Source organism: Micromys minutus (genome assembly GCF_963924665.1).
Source record: "Micromys minutus genome assembly, chromosome: 2".
NCBI lineage: Eukaryota > Metazoa > Chordata > Mammalia > Rodentia > Muridae > Micromys > Micromys minutus.
The window spans coordinates 31,621,346-31,628,998 of record NC_137971.1 but is presented as its reverse complement, the minus strand read 5'-3'; the positions used below and the strand labels follow the sequence as shown (position 1 = coordinate 31,628,998).

General features: G+C 40.7%; 1 pseudogene across 1 annotated transcript; it reads right to left on the bottom strand.

The window, feature by feature from the left end:
- Positions 1 to 6,264: 6,264 nt before the first annotated feature.
- LOC308416363 (cysteine protease ATG4B-like) lies at positions 6,265 to 7,448 on the bottom strand (annotated as a pseudogene). The gene has a single exon. The product of its transcript is annotated as a cysteine protease ATG4B-like (transcript).
- Between the last annotated feature and the right edge of the window lie 205 nt (positions 7,449 to 7,653).

Sequence of the window (7,653 nt, the reverse complement as noted above, 5' to 3'; positions counted from 1 at the left end):
CACACACACACACACACACACACACACACACACACATTCATTCACACACAAACGATATTCCCTTGAAAAGGAAGGCATCTATCAAGGTTATTCAGCACATAACTATTAGAGCAAAGACTATAAGTTAATGGTCATGCTTTAGTCATCAGATAAATAAAACTCATCTGCTATTCCTAAGCAATTCTAGGAGACCTGGTAATAACAGAAAACAAACCAGTGTTTGAGGAGCCGGAAGAGGAAGTAGTATGGGAGCATCCACTCACAGCTATGAAGAAAAAGATTTCTTTATGTGCCCAGTCAGTGTTTTATGTGGCTGACAAGTCTGTGCACGTTCGACTCAGCTGAGCATGGTTCAGTGCTAAGCCTTGCTACTGAGCTCACTCCAAGACCCAGCAGTTGGCGGTGCTGCTCTCGGCTGCAGGGGAACAAGAGCCAGCTCTTTGCTCTTCTCAGCCAGGCCCACCTTCTCATACAGAGGGTAGACTTTAGTTGGGTTCAGAGCTCCCTCTCCCCTTATTCTCCTTGTGTCAGGCATCTTTCTGGCACTGTGAAAAAAAAAATACCAGAGACAATCCACATAGAGAAATTTTATTTTCCACAACTTCCATAGCTTTCCATAAACTTTCATAAGATGTTTATTCTCCATGTCAGAGGTTTTAATCTATGATCACACGGCCCCACTGCTCCAGTGGCTGTAACTGACAGATATGGAGGGGAGCATGTAGGGGGGGGGGTGAGGGACTGCTCACATCCTGATGACTGGGAAGCAGAAAGACAGGAAGATCTACCCCGAAAGGTATGCTCTCAAGGAGCTATCTCCCCAGTTAGATCCCATCCTGTGAGTTTCCATCACTTCCCAGTAGCTGGACAGATTATGAACCTATTGCTACACGAATCCATTGATGAGTCATGTTCCTATGATACAATCCCCTTAAGCCCCACCTCTGAATGCTGCTGTAGTTTGGATCAAGTCTTCAAAACATGAGCACATTTCAGATTCTAGCAATAACTGCCCCACTGGAAGAGGTTTATCAGGTGTTTGGGGAAACAAAGCTTGTCAGCTTTGGCACTACTGAAATTGGGGTCATATATTTACTTGTCCCTCATTCTGGCACTTCAACAATACACTGGCCTTTAATATTAACTGCGAGTGGGCACACCTCTCCTCCCTCCCTACGACCACTTGCCCTACCTATAGCAAGCAAAAATGCCTATTGCTAAATGGGTGGAGAACCACTGGGTTAGATAGCGATGTCCTGACTATGCCATCATTTCTGGATTTGTAGGACTGAGTTTACCAACAAACCCTCAGCTGTGGGAGGGTAACTGCATTAGTCAGTTCACCATAGACTGGGTGGCTTAAATGTCAAACTCAGTCTGCTATTTTCTGAAAGCTAGAAACCTGAGGGCAGGGTGGCGGCATGGTTAGATTCTGGGCAGAGTCCTCTCTCAGACATTCACAAAGCCACCCTCCGACTGAGTCGGCCATGAAGGGGAGGGGAGGAAGAGAGCGTTGGTGTACAGTCCTACTGGATGTTGGTCCACTCTCTGAATGTATTAAACTTTATTCATTCCCTAAAGAGCTCTATCTCCAATACTGAAGTTTGGAGGTTAATTAACCACAATAAGAAGTTCAGGAAGACATAATTCATTACCTTGAACCATCCAAGCAAGATTGCAAAAGTTTCTTTACCTAAACCCAGAAAGTACTTTATATTCAGCAGCTATTTTTTTATTACTTTGGTAACAATGCAGGGCTTTTTTGATACTATTACCACTCTTAGAAAAACTGTAGATTATAAAACCAAAGAAAAATAAAAGAAGAAGTTTGACTATGAAAAATGAAAGATAACTGTGTCTTGAAGTTTTTATGATAATATATTTAGAATACAAAGATTAAATACTGAAAATCTTTTACAGTTAATAAGAGAATTTGTTCCTAAGACAAGCCAGATATGAAATTAATAGCTTATCTTCCTACTAATATTATGCAATTGAAATTGAATGGGAAAATATCACATCATAAGTATAATAAAAAAGACAAATTACTAAAGATCAATCTGAGAAGGCAGGAATTAGGCAATACTCTGGAGATTCCAAGAATGGGCCTGCCCAGTATTTAATGAAGCCTGCTTCAAATTTGGCCAAAAAGAGAGACAGGATTAGACCTACATGAGGAAAACAAAAGCATTTTATTGAAACACATAAAACAAGACCTGGAACATGAAGAGATAAGGTTTCTTATATTAACACATAAATATTTTAAGTTATAATCATAACTCTAACAGTTTTTCCCCAAATGTATCAAATACTTTTGAAATATTTATGAGAAACGAACATGCAATTAATTTCTATGTAAAAATATTATCAAGGATGAAAATTTTAGACATTAAAACTACTATAAATCAATTTAAAAATAAAAATATAATTGAGTTAAAAATTAAATAAAATTGTAAAATTGACAATTTGATTTGATAGAAAAAAAATCTCCTCTTACACGATACTAACATTACAGTTTAGTTACCTGAAGGAACAAAAATGCTTATTCCTTTGACTAAAGACAACCTCTTCCAAAGTATAATAATAAAAATAATAAAGATAAAAATAGCAGAAGGAAATACAAAAGGCTTAAAAAACGAAATACCTCAAACTTTTCAAAGCAAGGCTGCAATGTCTTGAATACAGGTAGAGAAAGCTACACACTTGGCTACATGAAATTAAAATATTTTTGACAGGACAGATAGGCAAAATAAGTCACCACCACAGTGATGAGGGTAGAAACAGAAAGAAGCGCTTAACATACAGCTTGAGGTTGAAAGAACAAAATATTTACCAATATCAGATGTTTTTTAGTAAGGATGGGAAGGAAGTAGAATTAGGCTCAGGTTGTGTATGGCCATATTAAAGAAAGAAACTCAAAATTACTTAAGCCAAATAGTAAAAAAAAAAAAAAAAAGTCTTTCAAATGAGAAAAGAAACCACAATAAATTACAGTTTTCTCAAAGCTGCCAAATACTATAAACATTACCAAATTCTAAAAAAAAAAAAAAAAAAGACACACTATTTTTAATCAACATGTTGGTTTTAAATATGTTGTCAGTAAACTCTGATTCTACCGTTTATATGACAATGATTTCGCAAGCTCCTTCACTGAGTGAGGCTGGAGTAGTGACTCAGAAACCATGTTGGCCTGGGTCTCAATGTTTGTGGTACTTACCACTGAGATTTAGCCTATAGAATGCTCTGATAGCACACGAAGAAACACTAGGTTTCTGGCGGTGCAGCTTTCAGCCTTTGTTGTACCTATATCAGTTTTGATAAATTCTATGCCATATAACTTTCATCTAAAGAGTATGGAGTGCCCACCACTATAGATCTCACAGTATTGAATATACAGAAGAGAAATCCAGTTTGAACTGGCATCCTTTTGTCTCCAGTCTTCAGCTAAATTGCTGTAATATTCAACCAAATAAGTGTTAGGCATTATCTACAGACTGGTAGGATTTTCCTTGGGCTCACTTCTGAAATGCTCAATTGCAAGTATTTGTCTTCTCTAGACAATACTCAGTGAGACATCTTTCAAGACAGTCAGGGGAGGTCTTGAACCTTTGTGCCACAGTGGAGCTTCCCAGAAGCTGCACCTGCTGGCAAGAAGGATGAGCAATGACTTAACTGCCTACGGGCTTAGCTGTGGACAGCTTAAGATCTTCCTACTGGACCAAAGTAAAACTATCTCTAAAACTGCTTCCCCTTAATCAGACCTCAGAGGTGCCTGGAGCAATGTCCTCAGGGGAATGGGATAAAGGAAAAGTTAGACCAAAAAAGGGCTGCAATCTTAACTAATTATAATTCAAATATGCTATTGTAGCAAAGTTTAACACATGCAAAACTAGAGACTAAGTGAATGCCTTTCTGTTCCAACATCCTGAAAGTGTTGATGGAAATTCATGCTTCAGAGATTGTCGGTCAATTCACTTCTGATTCCCATTGGGAAGAGCTGTGGCTCATTCCAGGCACCTGAGTTGGTCAGGTCAAATCCAGTTCTTCTGTAAGTAGCACTTTATTTGTGGTTGGTGACATCTAACTAATCAGGTGACTATACAGTTCCAGGAAAGAAAATCCCACCAAAATCACTTGTCTAGGCCAAGAAGCTTTTTTCTATGTGGGCCAGTGATCCCAGTCTGTAGAGAGACCAGACTGTTCAGAGTATAGACAGGTTTTCTGTTTCTGCAGAAAATACCACCACTGGTATAAGATAAAGCAAATGAAAGACACTTTGACGAAAGCTCTGAAAATTAAATTGTCATTGGAGTCATAGCCCACAAAAGTACATGAAGATGCTCACGCCAAACTCGAAGAAGATGATTTAAGATTTCCAGCATCATCTTCCTTGCCTTTTTCTAAGTTGGTTCCACACTAATAAATATGACTTCATTAACCAAACACCCCAGCATTTGCTCTATGTCTGTACGCATTGTTCGCCCTCTGACTGTAACCAGCAGAAAGGGTCCTATCCCAGTCCAGCCTCTCATCTCTGCCTCCTGTTTTTTAAAGGAACTTTTTTTTTTTATCATGCCTTGTGTTTCTATAACATTATCAGTTCCACTTTGTTGGATCTATTCAAACTAAAACGTGCTTTAGATTACTCATCAAGACAACCCAGAGAACAGGCAGACAGACAGCAGTGTCCCTTTGACTTAATATTTCAGCTACCATTTACCTCTCTGCTGTCCCTTGCAGAATTAATGGGACATTGTATGTACTTCTTCTCCCTCCTTCTTTACCCATCATGATCTCAAAATCACTCTAGTAGGAATTCCTTCTGACTTCACTGATAAAATGTGCCTTATCTCACCAGTGACCTCATCTTGCTAAAGCTAATGGCTGTTTCCCTGGGGTCATCTCACTGACACTCTTAACAATTGATACCATGTGGTTTTTGCCCCTTCCTGACACCCCACTGGCAATGTTATTTCCTGAATATCAGATGTCTGTAGCCTTTTGGGCTGTTTCACCTCATATCCCCATTATCTCCTCCTCTGACCTTTAAGTGTTTAGATGACTGAAGACACTCTTAGCTCTCTTACCCAACTATGATCTCATGTGAATCATTTCAACTGATCCCTGGTCAACGTTAGCAAATAACTCAAATTTATATGGTCAGCTCATTATGGCTCCTTTTCACCCCCAAACTTCCATATTCTATCTGACCTTTCATTCTGTATATCTAGTAAACCTGAACTCACATAAATGTGACCAGTCAGAATTAGTAACTCCCTTTTAAAATGTGGCATTTCAAATTCATCAGCTTCTCAGTAAACAGGGTTACCATCTATGTAACTGCTTAAAAATGGTAGGTTTGGGAATCCCCGATCTTCTTTCACGATCTATAACTAAGCCATCCATATGTACTGTCTGTGCTGCTTCTGGGATGTTCTGAGTCTGTTGAATCATGACTATTTCCACAGTCAGGATGTGCATCCAAACCAGCTACTTTACTCAAATGTAATAGTTAACCTATTTTTGTGAAGCTAGGAAAATATAGATAAGTATAAGTATCAAATATAATATTAAATATGACAGATTTATTATAAGGATTGTTTCACATGATGCTGCTGGTGAGACAGTCTCAATATGACTTTTATGTATAGGTTCATTTTAAAATCCATGGAACAAGGAGAGCTGATGGTATAGGCTTCAATTCAAGGGAAAGGGGAGGGGAAAGCAAGCAAAAAAAAAAAAAAACAAAAACAAAAACAAAAACAGTATAAAGCCAACATTCTTTCTGCACATAAAGAGACAGAATGGTAGGACACTTTAAAATAGACATACTCTGAACTTTGACTATCATGAACTTTAAACATATGTGGCCACACATTATGTTTGAACATTAGCTCAGGACAAAGTAAAACCAAAGCTAATGTGCTGACCAGGACTGGCAGTGTTGGGAGAATTCTGGAAGCTCCTGACCCATTGCTGTTCTTCACTAGGCCTTCTGATGAGCGACTTCATGTGGACAGGCCCTCCATGTGTTTGGGTGTAGGCAGTCTGACTCCAAGCAGTAAGGCCTCCAGGTACCACAGTTCTTGATCCATGAGCAGAGCAGGCCATCGGGACAGAGGTGGCACAGGCGAACAGCACTTGGCAGGGGTGGATGGGTGGATGGGTGGATGGAATGTGCTGACACTGAGTACCCAAGGCAGGTCTGGGTTCTCAAAGAACCCCAACGAGGGCCATAGAGGCCATCCCTCAACCCCAGGATTTTCAGAGGGATAAGATTTCAAAGTCTTCACCCTCAGAGTCAACGAACTTATACAGTCTCTCTGCATCAGAAGAATCTAGGGACAGGTTCAGGACATCCTGGCAGACCAGATGGGAAAGCTGCTGTTCCACCAACTCAAATATAGGCAGGGCAGCTCCAAGCTGGGATAACTTTTGGACTTGCTGACACCAGTCGTTAAAGTCTTCCTCGGATTTATAAAACAAGTCCCATGGCAAAGGATGGATCAAACTCTCCAATGGCCATCCTACAGGGAGGGTGTGGGCAGTGGAAGCTCTCGTCAGGGATAAAGCAGCTGTCGGTCAGCTCCACTGAGGGCTGTGTAGTATAGGATCCAGACACATGAGCTCCTCACCAACGTAGCCAATTAAGTAGGGGGCTTCCCTCCAATAACACCCAGGGGCTGGGGCATCATGAAACAGTGCGTCAGCGTCTCCACATAGACCTCATTGAGGTTTGTCGGTCCTAGGCGGAGAGGGATGATGAGAAGCACTAGTGGTCTCCAAACCGATGGCCTGTTGGTGACGTCAGCACCAGCAGGGGACCCATTACAGTGCCCCTCTGCAATCAGTAGGAAGTGCAGCAGCCCCAGCACAGGAAGGCTGTGATTTCCTCTGTTACCACATTGCCATGTGAACAGCCAAGAAACTCCATGTGTCGAATACAGCAAGTTTCTTGAGGACCTGGACAAGTGTTTGTCCGTACCACTGGCCTATCGACTTGCCTTCACCAACTCCCACTTGCGCTATCTGGTGAATTGAGTTGTAGCTGTCCTTCCTGTCGAGAAAAGCATTGAGGACATTGAAGTAGCTGTCAGGCATCTCTTCTGCTGACTCCATCTCCAATCTCGGCGTACGTGCGGGCATAGCAGGGCCTGGGCAAAGATCATATGTCCACACCGAAGCATGCAACCCCCAGCCTGTGTCTGAAGTAGGGCCAGTTCTCCCAATAGCTGGAAAGTTTCTCCTGTGTGTAAACCAAAGTCTGGAAGCAACATCAGACAAGATTTCATCCTTCTCTATGAAAATGCTGTATTTTCTGCCCATAATCCACACAGGCTCTGAGGTCTCGGGGAAATTTTCAAATTTGGCACACCGGAGAGTGTCATATGTCAAAGTGACTGCGTCCATCTTTCCTGTCCAGCAGCCAACTGACCATGCTGTCGCTCTGACGGACTACTGCCATGTTTGAACTTTTACATTTGTCCTGGGTCTTAGATGATAGTTTATGAAGAGATGATTTAAAATATTAGTCTGAAAAAATAAAATATTAGTCTAGGATAGAAATATTTGAAAATATGATTATCCTTATAAAGAATGGAGAACTTAATGAAGAATAGACAATCAAGGGTGAATTTAAAATGTTCTAATGAA